This window comes from Perognathus longimembris, chromosome 13, assembly GCF_023159225.1.
Source record: "Perognathus longimembris pacificus isolate PPM17 chromosome 13, ASM2315922v1, whole genome shotgun sequence".
NCBI classification, from domain to species: Eukaryota; Metazoa; Chordata; class Mammalia; order Rodentia; family Heteromyidae; genus Perognathus; species Perognathus longimembris.
This window is the reverse complement of record NC_063173.1, coordinates 35,214,524-35,230,466: the sequence shown is the minus strand read 5'-3', so window position 1 is coordinate 35,230,466 and position 15,943 is coordinate 35,214,524. Positions and strand designations below refer to the sequence as shown.

The 15,943-nt window shown below is 34.2% G+C and overlaps 1 protein-coding gene and 1 pseudogene across 5 annotated transcripts in view; both read left to right on the top strand.

Moving 5' to 3' along the window:
* Immp1l (inner mitochondrial membrane peptidase subunit 1) overlaps window positions 1-15,943 on the top strand; it is a 53,032-nt gene that overhangs the window by 14,414 nt on the left and 22,675 nt on the right. The gene's annotated exons all lie outside the window — the stretch shown is intronic.
* Window positions 1,511-6,325, top strand: LOC125362467 (annotated as a pseudogene).

Genomic DNA, 15,943 nt, shown 5'->3' with positions numbered 1-15,943 from the left:
CTAGCCTTCAGCTCCTAATATTCTCCAGCTCCTAATAACAAGCTGGGAGTAGTGTTGTATACCAGCATTTCCAGCTCTAGGGAAAGTGTAAATAGGATGGAGTTCAGGGTTCTTGGACATAAACATAGGCTTTATTTCAAAAATACTTAAACAAAAAGGTCTGGAGCTTTGACTCAAGTGGTAGAGTGCCTGCTGAATAAGTAGAAGGCCCTGGTTTCAAACCTACCCTATGAAGAAAGTTAGAAAAAAGAAAGAAGGAAGGGAAGGGAAGGGAAGGGAAGGGAAGAGAAAGGAAGGAAGGAAGGAAGGAAGGAAGGAAGGAAGGAAGGAAGGAAGGAAGGAAGGAAGGAAGGAAGACACCTCTCAGTTTTCAACTTTAGATTATTTTTACATGTCATTTCCTAAATTCCTTATGACATAAATTTTGACAACTTTAAAAAATATTTATGTTTTTATATACAACACTGCCTTTTATACAGAAGAGTATTCAGGTTTAACTGAGTGGCTTAATTTTTTTACATCCCAGTACACCCATGAGACTAGGACCCACAATCAGGAAAGAACATCATTAGCACTTCAGAAGATATCTCCATGTTCCTTGCTTCTCCTTCCAAGGATATGTACTACCCTGACATTCAATGATGAAGACTAGCTTTCCTGTGTATTTATATATACAGACATATATGCACGCATGTATATGCACATTGTCGTGTATATGTGTATATATACACACACATACAATGCAACGTAACCTACAGTATTGTTTATTTTTTCCAATATTCATTTCAACATCATGGTTTGAGTCTTATCCAGATTTTTGCTGGTTGTTACACTTTATTGTTCATTGCTACATTCTAATATGTGAACACATTAAGTATTAATTTATCCATTCTACTATTAGTAGAGATTTCAGTTTCCATATAAGGTTTCTATGAGCATTCTAGTATGTATCTACTATGCATGTTCTTTCGTGACATGTCTGAGTAAAATGACTTGATCTCGAATATGTATGCGGTTTCTATGAGCATTCTAGTATGTATCTACTATGCATGTTCTTTCATGATATGTCTAAGAGTAAAATGACTTGATCTCAAATATATATGCATCAGGGCTGGGGATATGGCCTAGTGGCAAGAGTGCCTGCCTCATATACATGAGGCCCTGGGTTCGATTCCCCAGCACCACATATACAGAAAATGGCCAGAAGTGGCGCTGTGGCTCAAGTGGCAGAGTGCTAGCCTTGAGCAAAAAAGAAGCCAGGGACAGTGCTCAGGCCCTGAGTCCAAGCCCCAGGACTGGCAAAAAAAAAAAAAAACCATATATATATATATATATATATATATATATGCATCAGCTTTGATGAGCAATGCCTGTTTTCTAAAGTGGTTGTGCCAGTTCACAGTTATAATATGTAAGAACTGTGTTTGTGCCACACATTCATTGGTGTTTGCTTTTTTCCCCTGTCTTTTTCATTTTGCATACTCTGGTGGGTATTATATAATAAACCATTATGGATTTAATTTATAGTTCTCTGATAATTGATGAAGGTCAGTCAGCACTGTGTCCATGTCTTACACATTTTTCTGTTGGGCAGTCTTTTTCTTTGAGCTGTAGAAATTCTTTGTATATTTTCCGAATATGAATCTTTAATTAAATGACGATATTGCAACAATTTCTCATATTTACCTTTTCACTATTTTAATTGCATTTTGATGTATTTGATGATAGAAATAGATTACTTTAAGTTCGTCTAGTGTATCATTTATTTATTGTTTTTTTCTTGTTAAGAAATCTTTAGGGCTGGGGATATAGCCTAGTGGCAAGAGTGCCTGCCTCGGATACACGAGGCCCTAGGTTCGATTCCCCAGCACCACATATACAGAAAACAGCCAGAAGCGGCGCTGTGGCTCAAGTGGCAGAGTGCTAGCCTTGAGCGGGAAGAAGCCAGGGACAGTGCTCAGGCCCTGAGTCCAAGGCCCACGACTGGCCAAAAAAAAAAAAAAAGAAATCTTTATTCCAAGGATGTTGTGCATTCTAAGTTTTCCTTTCAAAGTTTTTTTTTCTTTTGGTGTGCCATTTATTTGCTTGTTTATTTATTTAAAGATAAAGTGTCACTTTGTAGCCCAGACTGATCTCAAATCCACAATCATCCTATCTTTGCTCTTTTGGGTGCTACAAATACCACCATATGCCACCCTCCTTAAATGTTTTACATTTTAAAGTATTTTGATATTTGACAATCTTGCTGAACTTTTTGAACTCAAACTATATCTACAGACAGAGCAAAAAAAGGTAGAATTAGGTCTACCATGAATATGTACTTTCTATTAGAAAAGAATATGTTCATCCATATTTGTCTCATGTGAATCTTTGAGGTACTTGTTTTGTGTATTAATTTGTCCGTAATGAGAACTTATTGCATTATTTTGAGAGGAATTTCTGGGTTGGGAAAAATAAATGCAATAGTTTTTTCAAAATACTTTTAACTTTAATATTCACAAGTATTCTTGCCTATTGAATACATGATTTTGTGATGTTTTCAAAGACACAGTCCTAGTTACATCACTTGGGAATAGTCTATTCTGTTAAAGCTTAGAATATTAAACAAATATACAATTTTTTTTTTTTTTTTTGCCAGTCCTGGGCCTTGGACTCAGGGCCTGAGCACTGTCCCTGGCTTCTTCTCGCTCAAGGCTAGCACTCTGCCGCTTGAGCCACCGCACCGATTCTGGCGGTTTTCTGTATATGTGGTGCTGGGGAATCGAACCTAGGGCCTCGTGTATCTGAGGCAGGCACTCTTGCCACTAGGCCATATCCCCAGCCCCAAATATACAATTTTTTAATTGAGGGAAAAATTAGGTTTTAACTTTTTGTCACCAAAACAGTATAATATGTTGACTCAATCATTTAAAATTTATTTTATAAGCTTCTTTTAAGTTGTTTTAAGTATTATTTCTTTTGGTTATCCCCTGGTGTGCAGGTAATAAACATTTTTGGGGCCTTCAATTACACTTTAAAAAAAATTGTTAACTACTTGCTCTAATTATATATTGTTATTTATACTACAAAAACATGTTTTTAAATACTTAGTGTTTTAATTTTTATCTTTTCAATAATGTGTCTTGTTGAGTTCATGTCTAATATATTACATACTTTTATATTGTCATTTGTAATGAGAGTAATTGCCTTTTTAAAATTAAATTAAAGAAAGGTGATTATACTTGACTTTTCACTAAGCATTTAGATATTTTTTACTTGTCAAGTACATATTTCTAGTTTGAAGCATCAAATTAACTATTATTTTATCCCAGCTTTTATTTTAATTCATGCATTTAAAAACTGATATTCAGATAAAAGATAGTTTCAAAATAAATTCAGTATATTATTTATGAGTGGAACAACACATTAGCATTAGGTTCACAATAGATCATATCGCTTTTATTCCATCTTACAAGCTTTGCAGCACAAACAGAATAATCAACATATTATTTGGCTGTCATCTGCTGAACAGAAACCAGAGATCACAAGGAGGTTTTCCCTAGCTGTGGTGATGGCCTTTTTGTTCCAAACCCCCATCTGGGAGGGCCATGGTGTGTTATCATATGCAACGCGGGGTTTTCTGTAATCTGCTTAGCTGCACTGAAGTTTGAATCTTCATTTCATGTTTGTGTAATTTATAATTTTAATGAGACCATGGCTCTTGTGGGCTTTGAAATATATTAAAAGCTCTTTGTGCATATGCTTTTGTTCTTGCTTAATAGGCTCAGTGTATTTAAAACTGATGAATTTTTATTCATGAATTTGGATTTCTGGAGATTAACTTACCGAATATCATTGCACTCATCTACTGATAGTTACAAAGTTGGCTTTTTTTTTTTTTGGTAATTATTACTTTGTTTTGATGTGTGTGTGTGTGTATGTGTGTGTATCTGTGTGTGTATGTATGTGTATGTGGTGTGTGTGTAAAATGTTTGGTACTTGCAAATCAATGAAGAATGAACATATAATTTTAAAATTGTAGGAAAAAATGATAGGACTAGGGAGTAATTGATTTAAATTTATCCATCCTATTATGAATACTCAAATTTCATTTGTGATCTTAACATTTTAGAAAAGGATCCTAGAGGAATAATTATGAAAAAGGTTCTTTAAAATAAGTTAATACCTTATTTTTTTAGTTAAAATTATATCTGAATGTGTAACAAGGGTGACTGTTTTAGTTGTAAATTATCAGTATTCATTCTAGATGAAAAAGTCTATTGCTTGAATTAGGTACATGTTACATTAGTGTTGATTAGTTTTTCATTTTATTTGTGTAAAGCCACTTTTATTAAAGGCCATTAGAAAAGCTAATTGATAGATGTGGTAAAAGGACCTAGGGAAAAGCAGCTTACTGATAGTTTATAAAACTATTCTTTATTCTAGTAACGTTTCAAAATATTCCAACTGCTAAAGGCTTTTATAGTTAATACTTCAATACACCTAAAATTTTTGAATGTAAACAATGGCACCTTTTAACCCCAGACATGTTTTTTGAAGTTGCTGTATCTGTGGCACTCAAGTATAACAGAAAGAAATTGCCCAAATGGAAAATAAATTTTAAAACTTATATTTACTGTATTAGAGCATTTTTATCACTCTAGTACGTCATTCTTTTTTGGTATGTGATAATAACTTGGGTGATCATCTACTCTCTCTGTACTATCCATAAGCTTGAAATATTAAAAAGAGTCAAAACTGTCAGAATCTTATGATGTCTTTACTATCAGATTTAACATGGGAATGCTTATTCTTTCATAATCCTCTGCTTTGGTACTTGTATTATTTGTATAAGCATATTATTGCAAATATGTGACTATAGCAGTGCTTCCCAGTGGAAATATAAATTATGTATTTTGTTTACCAATTATATCCCAAATATTATCTTTTCAACATGTATCAATATGAAATTATTGCTAAAATATTCAACTCTCATTCTTTATATTATCTTCACAAGTCTAGTGTGTACTTTTTGCTCAGCGTGCATCTCAGTTTGAAGTAGTCATATTTCAAATATTTGGTACCTACAGTGGTTTTAATGACTACTTTCCTGGACATGTAAACTCTATGAAGTCTTAAGCAACCATAGCAAGAGCTGTGACTGAACTATGTATTGTCTTTCATTTCGCATTTTTCTGGTAATATTCTACTCCTAGTAATCAAAGAAAAATCTGATAAGTGAACTTCATTAGTGCATTTTTTTGTAGCTCTGTCACTGATACCTTTGGTTTCTGATTATATAATACCCCAATTCAGGATTATTCCATCTGACTTCTGAGTACCTATTAGATATTGTGCAGATTTGCTTAAAGTTAATGGGTTGATGATTTGGTAATGACTGATATAATAGATGTGAAATTTTCCTCAGAAATTTGGGCAAATAAAACTTGTCAAATATGCCTTATTTTAAATACACTGAGGAGTTTAGTTTTATAAGAACTCAATAGCAAGTCTTAGCATGTTTTTTTTTTTTAATTTAAGTAAAGCTGACAGTTCTTAAAAGCGCTAGAATTTTTTGGATAGGTGTTTGTGGAAGTTATGGAACTCTTATTGAAGTTTACTAACTTCTGGCATAGGTCTAAATAGAAAATTAAAAAAGAAAAATGATCCTAAAATATTTCCTAAATATACCTGCAATTTATTACATTTAAAGTACTCTGTATACTTTATTATTTCGCTGAAAAATTGAAAAACAGTTAAGAAGTGGGGCTGGGAATGTGGCTTAGTGGTAGAGTGCTTGCCTAGCATGCATGAAGCCCTGGGTTAGATTCCTCAGCACCACATAAACAGAAAAAGCCGGAAGTGGCGCTGGGCTCAAGAGGTAGAGTGTTAACCTTGAATAAAAAGAAGTCAGGCCTTTAGTCCAAGCCCCAGGACTGGCAAAACAAAACAAACAATCTTTCTCACCACCCAGCCATCTTGTCAGCTGCTAGGAAGAAGGCCGCCAAGAAGAGGAAAAAGTCTCTGGAGTCAATCAATTCTAGATAGACTCCAACTTGTTATGAAAAGTGGAAAGTACGTGCTGGGGTACAAGCAGACCCTGAAGATGATCAGACAGGGCAAAGGGAAATTGGCCATCCTAGCCAACAACTGCCCAGCCTTGAGGAAATCTGAAATAGACTACTATGCCATGTTGGCCAAAACTGGTGTCCATCACTACAGTGGCAATAATGTTGAACTGGGCACAGCATGTGGGAAATACTACAGAGTATGCACACTGGCCATCATTGAGCCAGGTGACTCTGATAGCACTAGAAGCATGCCAGAACAAACTGGAGAAAAGTAAGCTGCATAATTTTTCTTTAATAAAATTTCCAGAGCTGGTTTAAAAAACAAACAAACAAAAACCTCAATAAAAACATAGTTAAGTATAAAATCTTGAATTACAACTGTGAGCTTTAAAGTATGGTTATAAAATGATTTAAAAATTATATACTGCAGGTATCTATTTTTAAAGAACAACCCACAGAACTTGTCACATATAAATGACCTTTGCTGCTGTATGGGTTAGAGAAAACAGCATGCTTAAGATCTAAGATTTTTATGTTTTCTAAATTTTTAGAGATGACTTAATTTTTATGTAATCTACCTTTTAATGTAGGTATTAGTGCCTGTTGTGATCGTTGACTCAGTTAATTTCTATTGACTGCTCCCTTTGACTTCTTCATTTAAAATGTTGTCACAAACTGTTAAACTACTCTTTAAACAATACCTAGAGTTTCTTGGAGATGATAAATTTATCCATTGATTTCTTAATTTTATTATGGACACAGTCAATTGTAATCCAAGATTACAGCAAACAAGATGTTAATTTCTAGACATAATCTATGTACATTTCAATTACAGAGCATGGTTGTTACAGAAGCACAGAATGAAAAGGAATAACATTTGTGCTATCCTCACAGGAGCTGTCAATAAAAGATGTAATAGGGGATTTAGGAATCTGGAAATGGCCAACTAATTTATGTGAATCTATTTTATTTCAGCTAGAAAGACCAAGCTCTTTTTCGTCTGCACTGCATATTGCACAGCACAGGCTGTCTATACAAAACCAGGCGGCTGCATATGGATAGTCCCTTGATATCATTCACTTGCTGTGTAATCTTATTATGCAAAGTTCTAATCTTCACCTAGAATGAATGCCTCTGGGTCAGAATATAGTCATATCAGGGTTTTGGAGGTCATGTTTTGTGATCCTTAGCTTATTCTTCTAAGTAGGGCTGGGATTTAAAGGGTATTCCCTAGACACTAGCGGAGATAGACAGCAGAACCTGCTGCCTTTTTGGTAGACAAGACCAACATGAGGTCCCTGGTAGGATTAAACTTGATTTGTAGCTGTAGGATTTTTTAACAGATGTATTATTGGACAGGGAATAGGGGGCCACCAGCACAGCAAAATTGAATCATGACTGGCATTCTCAGGGAGTTTGCTGACTGCGAAAACAGCAGCTGCATGTGGATTTGACTCCTTTCAGGTGAAGCGACTTCCAGTCATTTGGAAAGGATGGGATGAAAAGGAACCTTGGTGATAATTTTGATGTCTGCAAGATTTAGTACCAGTGTAATGGGATTATCGGTAACACCTTCACTGCAGAAAAAGCCACCTGGCGCTGTAACTGGCAGCAACTGAGAACTAATCCTTTCCCATCTCTTGGATGTCATTCATGAAGCTCAAAGCGATTTCTGCCCTGCTAACTGTGATTAATTTTATAAACAACAACACAAAAATCAGGTGATCAAGGCAAAGGATATACTCATTATTATTTATAATATGTAGCCTTACTCTAAGCCATGTAGCTTATGAATTATGTGATATGTGCAAACTGTAAACTATTCTATATTTATTAAATTGTTCAAATAGAAAAGTCTATTAATGATCTCATACTTTTTCTAGTTGACTGATAAAGTATTAGCTAGTGATAAAGATGCAAGTTGGATATTAAATATAAAATTAAATGCTAGTATATTCTCTTAGATGTAAGACAATTTTTGAAGTATTCAAATTTTCTATAAGTGTAAGAAACTGAAATAATTGGTTTGTCATATATTTTTACCTACTTTTGGTTTCTTCCATTGCTGCTATGAACCATTTTTGCTTTGTAAAATATTTAGTAATATAAAAATCTACTCATATAGTTTTTTGATAATTAAGGTAATGTTAGCTCAAACTGCTGATAAAAGGGCTCTTTGTAAAAAGATACAATCTTTACATAAAGTCTGAGGATAGTAATTCCTAATACTTCATGATTTATTTTTAAAAATCAGTGATTCTGTCAAGTTTGATTTTTTTTAAAACACATTAGCTTAGGAAAAATGTTATTTTCTTTGGAATAACTGCATTAGTTAATTCTTTTAGCATTTTGTTTCAAACTAAAACTTTATCAAGTACTTTGTTTAGAGGTGTTAATTATTTTAATATTCTTCTCTTATACGATCCAGAATAAACTGAGAGAAAATGAAGTGAAATTATCCCATCAGTCACCCAAACAGTAGGCAACATAACTGCCAAGACTAGAAAAGATAATTAGTGTTGTCAGTGTTATGATCCTAGAGTACTTAATTTTAAAATATTTATTCATAGACCTTGATTTTTATCTTATAGTGCTTTTAGATTTAGTAGTCATGTTTTAAAAAATACATTATAAAGCCTCAGTGTAAATGTTTTTAAACTTTATAACTTTTAACTAAATATAGATGACTAAATTTTTTATAGTTGTAGGAATAAAATATAATCATCTGGATATACATGATGTATGAATGTACCCTTGATTTCTGTTTAGATATAGTACCCTGATTTATTCATACAAAGACTTTATTAGAAAAAAACCCAGAAGAATATAATGTAGTAGAGCTTTTTTTTTTTTTAATCCCGAAAGATAGTTCTAGCAAACTAGTTATTCTTAAGAGTTTGGTTTAACTAGTTCTAAGCTATTATTTTATAAGATATGTTTCTTTATCTTTGCTACATTTTAAATGAGAAAGCTTAGCTATATTTCTACTAAATATCATTGAGTTTATATAAATGATTTATTTAGAATTTCATATTTTTACTGTTTGAAAAGTATATAAAATCATTTGGTCATGTTGGAATGTTATATTTTATCATGATAAAATAAATGGAATGAAATCTTTTTCTTATCCTCATCAATATACTTATTTGTATTTCAAGTCTATACTATTTGTTATTGTGTAATTTCAATTTTTTCTAGCCAGGTAGTTTATTGTTGTAGCATAACTTTCTAGAGTAATTAGTGATAGTATATTATTGTTTTTTTAAAAAATGCAAATGCTTATTTTTTTAATTGTCAAAGAGAAGTACAGAGGGGTTACAGTTTCATATGTTTTTTAAAGCACCTTTCTTTTCAAAGCAGATTTTTTTCTGGAAGCTTTTATTAAACATCCTCAGTGTTTGTGCTTATTTATTTATTTATTTATTTATTTATTAAAAGTAGCTTCTAAGAGTCAGTTTTTTTCTTCATGTTAGGCATCATTCTTATTTGATTTTTTTAAATGCCTAGCTATTTCTTTTAACAGCTCCTAAATAAACTCATCTTGGTTAAATTCAAAATAAATATGTAAGGTCTTTTTGATAATGTATATACTTTGCCCATGGATGTACATTCTTTGAATTGAATGCTTTGTGGATAACCTGCAAGAAATGGTAGATACTAATTTAATTTTCAGAACAAATGATTTACAATGATGCCAATAAGAGTTGAGATGTTTTTGGAAATAAGAGAAATTATTTATATTTTTTTGAAAAAAAAAGGTAGAAGCTCAGTGCAACAATACAGCAGAGTAAAAATTCAATTTTTTTTATTATTTAAGAGATGATAAACGTGTGGCTTTAAAAAACTTTTTTTTGTAAAGGTGATGTAAAGGGAAGAGGATACACTTACATATGTCAGATATTGAGTACATTTTTTTTGAACAGTGTCACTTCTCTCATTTTCTCCCAGTTTTTTCCCTCCTGAAACCCCTGCCCCACATGTTGTAAAACTCATTTTCAAAATAGTATCTAGTGAGAATTAGTTAAATTAGTTCACCCTTTGCCAACTTGTGGGGTTTTTGTTGTTTTATTTTTGGTGGCTTATATGCTTAGTATCTCTCTAAAGTGCTTGTATAAATTTCTTTTTTTTTTTTTGCCAGTCCTGGGGCTTGGACTCTGGGCCTGAGCACTGTCCCTGGCTTGTTTTTTTTTTTTTTGCTCAAGGCTAGCACTCTGCCACTTGAGCCACAGTGCCACTTCTGGCCATTTTCTGTATATGTGGTGCTGGGGAATCGAACCCAGGGCCTCATGTATATGAGGCAGGCACTCTTGCCACTAGGCCATATCCCCAGCCCCCCTGCATAAATTTCAGATTGGCAGCAGAGACAGCTAGTCTATGATGGTGCTAAATGATATTTCTTTTATTTGAAACAATATCCTTCTCAGTTGCCCAAGTGACTGTTATACTGTGTGAACTAAATGGATTTTACAGGAATTGGGAGATTTTTGGTTGATAAATGGTATTAATTTTGGTATTTCAGTTTCAAAACTGGTACTTGATTATATTAAAAAGGTTCATCTGGGTTAATCTAATACATTGAAATACTGGAATTATGAAATCAAAAGGATGAAAATTCACTGAATTTTCACAAAGCTGATATTTAGGTTAGTATAGTGAATAGTTATCTTTTCAAACTTTTGAAAACATTAACATAGTTCTGTGATCTCAAACCATAGCACAAAGACCTTTCAAGGAATTCCTTTTGAGAACTTAATAAAACTGTAACTACTCATACAGATTATCATTCATGAGCTCTGTGATGGGAGCATGACAATTTGTATTTTGGTTGGTATTCAGTTAAGTTATTGAAAACAATAGGTTTATAGTAACTAGCGAATACTTAGATGTCATTGATTGCCTATAGGAATGGGATAAAGAAGTTTCATAAAATCTTCATAGATTATGAGGATCGGAGTGCCTTTAATTTGCAGTTCTGCAAAATAAAAAAATCAGCTGACAAGTATGGCAGTTGATTTAACATTTATAGATTGGAACAATTCACAGGCAGCACTGAAGTTGATTTTGAAGTGGCTGAAATTTGAATTACTCTGGAGTATCTGCTGTGTGAGTCAATTATTTATCTGTTGAGTACAGATCTGTATCTCAATGAGTCTTTGTTATCTACTTTTTACAATGACTTCCACTTAAGGTTTGAAATAGACATATGTTTCTAGTTGCTTTCTTTGTTTTTATTGAGATAGTCTATTTTGGTTAGTGTTCCTGAATTTTAAAATCATAAAAATATCAGTAATGTTAAAATCTACTTTTCTCTTGTCCAAAGAAGAAAAATGTAGCAAAACTACCCAATTTGGTTCTTTTTTTTTTTCCTTCTCTCCCCCATCTACTGTTTTGCTCTCTTTTCTCCCTATTCCCTTCCTCTTTTTTCCGCCTTTTGTGGTACCAGTATTTGAATTCAGAGCTTTATACTTTCTAGGTAGGAACTCTAGCACAAGTTCTTGAGCTCTATTCCTTTGTTACAATAAAAAAATGGTGGTTCACGCCCATAATTCTAGCTACTAGGAGTCTGAGTTCTGAGGATTACAGTTCAAAGTCAACCCAGGTGTGAAAAATCTGAGTCTCTTCAATTAACCACCCAAAAGCCAGATGTAGAAGTGTGACTCAAGTGGTAGAGCACCAGCCTTGAGCAACAAAGCTAAGAGACAGATCTTAGGCCCAGAGTTCAAGTCCAAGTATGTGTATGCGTGCACACACACACATACATATCTACATATACACATATATATATCTGTATCTATATATAGTGTGTATCTGTTTTTGCTTGTACTTTAGGATGTATGCATGCCTATAAACTTGTGATCTCAATCAACATTTGAATTTTTTTTTCACATTTTTAAAACAAAGGCCTTTTCTTCTAAGAGAATTCCAGACTTGAGCTGGGTATCTGTGGCTTAGGCCTGTAATCCTAGGTACTTGAGAGCTGAGAACAGGATGATTGAAGTTCAAGGGTAGAAAAGTTCACAAAACCCCTTTTCAAACTATAGACAGGCATAGTGGTGCACACCTTTCATCCCAAATCACTAAAGTTGATGGGATTGTGATTTCAGGCCAGGCCCAGCAGAAAAATCCACAAGACTCCTTCTCAAGGAAGGATTCTGAAGCACACTCCTGCCCAGCAAGTTTATAGTGCTGAGTTCAAACCCAGTACTGCTCACCCTCCAAACTCCTGACCTGAATTTTCAGATGGACATTTTGTGTGTGGTTTTGAGTAAACTGAAGTCACTCTAATTCTACTTGAAAGGTTGGATCTAAATCAGGATCTTAGAATTTGATATGTATGCCCAGAAACTTCCTTTTAAGGCTGGAGGAATCTCTCATACCTTTTTGACTTTTAAAGTTTATTTTGCTCAATCTTCAAAAAAAAAATCAGTCCAACTTTTGCCATGTCACTCTTTATTCCCAGATGCCTATTGGATAGTTTTAAAAGTTTTCTTTCATTTAAATTAAGAAGTAATATAGCATAGTGGTAGAATTAAGAGCCAAACCACCTCTCATTTTGTCATTATTAATATTATAGACCCTGCCTCTAATAGGTCTCTGTTCTTCATTTCCTTCTCTTCCTCCTTCTGTTTTTCCTCCTCCATTTATCCTCCTGCTCCTCCACTTTCTCCTCTTCCTTGTCCTTCATCTTTTCCTCCTCCTCCTGTCCTTCATTTTCTCTTCCTTCTCCTCCTCCTTTGCCCCCTCTCCTCCTCTTTCTTCTGTGGTATTATGGTCATTCTAGACAAGTGTTCTACCACTGATCCACCCACATGTTCTCACTTTATGTTATAGAAAGATACCTTTAATGTAGTGAAGTGGGTCTCACTGGCATCACCTTGGCCATGTGGTAGATAGGGAATTGAATTTAAGCCATCTTATCTTCATGGTGGAGAAAGGGGAAGTCCCATGTCCCAGGTGATAGGTGTCCCTGAATTCCTAGATTCAGGGGTGAGGATTTGGACAATAGATCACTAGACCTGTCAATTCTGAACTTGGGAGACTCTGCCGAGTTTCCTGTGACATGGTCCCCTGACCTGACCATATTTTAGGGTCAGACCAGCTCAGATGCCATTATGTCAGGCATTGGTGTGCTCTGTCTCCTGTCTTCTGGCTCTCAGGTCAACATGGCATCCACTTTAGCTCTCCATTGGGATTGACCTGAGTTATTGGTATTGCTTTTCTGTTTTTTCTTTCCTCTCCTGCTCTCATGACTCAGTTTTCTAATAGGTCTTTGTGACAAGAGTCCACCTGCAGACATCAACTTTGTAATGGAGACTCCCAACTTCTCAAAATGTGGCTTTTCTGTTACTTGTGATCAAGTTACCTTACATCAGTAGAAAGATTAGTGTATTGGCCTAGGACCTAAGATGTCATTAAGTCAGATGTGATCTCTAGAGTTTTGTTGTCCTTGTTGTTGATTTGCATACACACACACACACACACACACACACACACACACACACACACCCTTAATGAAATATTACCAGACACTTTTTTCTGCATAATTTGAAGTGATCACATGCCCTTTCTTTTGTTAAATATCATGCCAACTTTACCTTTTCAGAAAAGCCTATATCTTTATGGTATTTTTATATGTTATTGGAATCAATTTGCTCTTTTCGTTTCAAGATATTTGGTCTGTTAAGAGATTGATTGCTTTGAATTTACCTTTCCTATATTATTTCTTGGTGAGTTTTAGTATCAAAGTTATACTGACCATGTAAAACTGGATAGGAAATATCCCTTTATTTTGCACTAAGTTTATGATTGATGATTGATCTTTAAATGTTTTGAAGAATTTTATCACTGACGCCATCTGAATCAAGAGTCATTTAGTGTTGAGAATATTTTTAGTTATAGGTTAAATTTCTGTCAGTAAGCTATGTCAATTAAATTTAAGCTACCGCACTTACTAAAGTTTTTCTTAATGTCCTTTCATTATCTGCCAATGTTTATATCGTCTCTATTGAGGCTCCTGTATAAACTCTGATACCAGTAATTGGTTCAATTTTAAATTTATATTTAAATTAAAATTAATTATAATTTAAATTAAATTATATAAATGAAATTTATATTTAAATTGTATTAAATTATGTAATTACAATAATCACTAGTTTTAAAAATGCACCAGTAGTATATTCCTAATGGAGCAATGCTTTAATTTTTTAATAACTTTTTACTTGCTGGATAGTATTTGTGAAAGACAGTTTATTCATACAGCACTTCTGACAGTGAGTTTATGGGTCTTATGTGTATATGTGTTTTCCAGAACAAATTGGTTTCAGTTCTCTGGTGGATATTAATTAGCTGTCCTATAATTCAGTATAATTCTGATTCTACCTGGAATTAGGTTTGTGTACCATAACAGGCCAAATCTTATGCAACTGGCCCACTTTGGATGGCAGTTGTACACAAGAGACTTTCTGTACTTCTGATTGAGACAACATAAATTAGGGTTCCCATTACTTTCCCCTCAGGTTTGATAATTTGTGAATTACTCACTGAACTCAATAAAGTAATTTGTAGACAGTTACCACCAGTTTGTCCAAAGGTATTTTGTACGTAAACAAGTGAGGATACGTAATGCAAGAGTCTTAAATGCAGAACTTCTGTCTCCATGAAGTTGGGGTATGTCATTCTTCTGATATATACGTGGATTTCATACCTGGATGATCTTGATATTTTGTTGTCCCAAAGATTCTGCCCTAAACCCCCACCTTTTTTTAAAGACAGAATTTTACTGTGTAGTCCAACTGGTCTCAATCTGTGTAGTCCAGCTGGCCCTGTTCTTACCATCTTTTCTTTTCTTTCTTTCTTTCTTTCTTTCTTTTTTTTTTTTTTTGGCCAGTCCTGGGGCTTGAACTCAGGGCCTGAGCACTGTCCCTGTCTTCTTTTTGCTCAAGGCTAGCACTCTGCCATCTTGAGCCACAGTGCCACTTCTGGCCTTTTTATTTTCTATATATGTGGTGCTGAGGACTTGAACCTCGGGCTTCATGTATACGAGGCAAGCACTCTTGCCACTAGGCCATATTCCCAGCCTCACCATCTTTTCATTTCAGCCTATAGAGAGTAAGGACTACAGTATATTTTGTTTTGTAGAATTTTAAGTTCTGTTACCACATCTGACTTCTCGGGTGTGTTTATAGAGCTTAATCCTTCCTGGAAGTCTGTGAATGGAGCTCAAAGTTTGGGGTTACAGTTCCATCTTTAGGCTATTTAGAAGCCTCATCTTCTCATTCCTTAGCATAAAGTCATTTGTGATTGGAAAGAAATCCTGTTATTTGGTTGATTACAAAAATTTTGGGAGCTATGGGTCAAGAATGTGGACTAAAGCCCCAATACATTTCTTCCAAGATCAGAGGAGTTCGGGCACAGGGTGTGGTATGGCCGTAGACCCCAATACATTTCTTATGCCACAGATATGAAGAACATTCCAGACATTAGCATGTCCTTAGCATTAATAAGTATTTGTTGATCAATGTTCACTTGAGGAAAAGACCGGTATAATTGAATAGTCAATTCATGTAGAGGCATCAGGGAAGATCAGTCTGGAATGGGAATAATGTCATCACAAAAATTGCAATCAAGTTATTACTTTATAGAGTTGTAGACCATAGGTCCAACTCTCAAGTTCCAGTATATCAGGTCTGGTCATTCACCTAAATATGACAAATGAAGAGATGAGTAATTGGGATAGGTAAAGACATATTAACCATACCACTAATGTTACTGATAATTGCTGCTTTATTTTAGTGAATTTAGTAATATAGCTTAGGCCATTAGTTGAGAAATGCTTTAAACAAAGTTATAATGCTAAATCAAAATGAAAGGAAACATACTAGAAATATTAGATG